The 1,112-nt window shown below is 35.9% G+C and overlaps 1 protein-coding gene across 1 annotated transcript in view; it reads left to right on the forward strand.

Moving 5' to 3' along the window:
- Window positions 1-807, forward strand: part of doc2d (double C2-like domains, delta) — a 79,102-nt gene extending 78,295 nt beyond the window's left edge. Inside the window, exon 11 of the mRNA XM_017686068.2 lies at window positions 1-807. This exon is cut by the window's left edge and continues 2,452 nt beyond it. The gene's annotated coding sequence lies outside the window, so the exon portion shown is untranslated.
- The last annotated feature ends 305 nt before the right edge of the window (window positions 808-1,112 follow it).

A 1,112-nucleotide genomic window follows, 5' to 3' on the forward strand; every position in this document is an offset into this window, starting at 1 on the left:
TGGAATAACAGTAGATCCCATTTACAGACACTCTGATTTGTCCTGTATGTATTGGAATAATAATAGATCCCATTTACAGATGCTTTGTTTTCTCCCTAATCTATTGTAATAACAGTAGATCTATTTACAGATGCTCTAATTTGTCCTGTATCTATTGTAATAACAGTAGATCTATTTACAGATGCTCTGATTTGTCCCCAATCTATTGGAATAACAGTAGATCTATTCACAGATGCTCTGATTTGGCCTCTATCGCCCCCTTGTGTTTTAAGCACCACAGAAAAGTAATAATGCATGTTGAGTTCATACAGTGGGGCCGTGGGTTTGCAACGCGTTCACATACTTGTGTTGATTATGTTTCTGGCCTGCAAGGTAAAGATGTAATGATGATGTAATGTCTAGATATCACATTGTCTGTAAAAAAAAACATGTTGTGATGTGAACACAGGCTGGTGTCACTCACTCATTCCCGGTCTCTCCTGTAAGACTGTAGTGTTGTAACGATGGTCTCAGGCTGTGGCGTTATTAATATGTTTATTATGAGTTTGTTAAAGAGGCTGTCAACTCCACTGCACGTATGGACAATGTCCCTAAAGACGTGGCTTAATAATCCATGGCTAAAGCTAGATTTGAACAATTATCATTACATTTGGTTTGAATTGGAAACGGCATTGCATTATAAAATCAAACCACAAAATGCTAATTAGCTAGGTAGTTAACCAATAAAAAAAAATCTAATAAAAAAAAAAAATTAAATTAGTTAAAAACGGTTCAGCCTATAAAACACAAACATTTCCAGCCTGCTAGGACACCACATGGTTTTCACAGGTGACAAAATCATTCATGTAGAAATTTTTTTAAAATGATGGTTCTCCAAGGGTTTCTCAGTAAACGCAATGGTTCTATATAGAACCTTTAACACTCACAGAACCATTTGCATGCTTTGCTTGCGTGGTTCTTTGCATGGTGTAACAGTTCTTCAGATTGATGGAGAATGTGTAGAATATGGTTCTAAATAAAACCAGATACATGTAGCACCAAAAATGGTTCTTCTATTGGATACAAGCTTGACATCATAACAATAGCAGAACCTTTTTTTGGTGCTATATAGA

The sequence above is a fragment of the Pygocentrus nattereri genome, chromosome 28, assembly GCF_015220715.1.
Source record: "Pygocentrus nattereri isolate fPygNat1 chromosome 28, fPygNat1.pri, whole genome shotgun sequence".
NCBI lineage: Eukaryota > Metazoa > Chordata > Actinopteri > Characiformes > Serrasalmidae > Pygocentrus > Pygocentrus nattereri.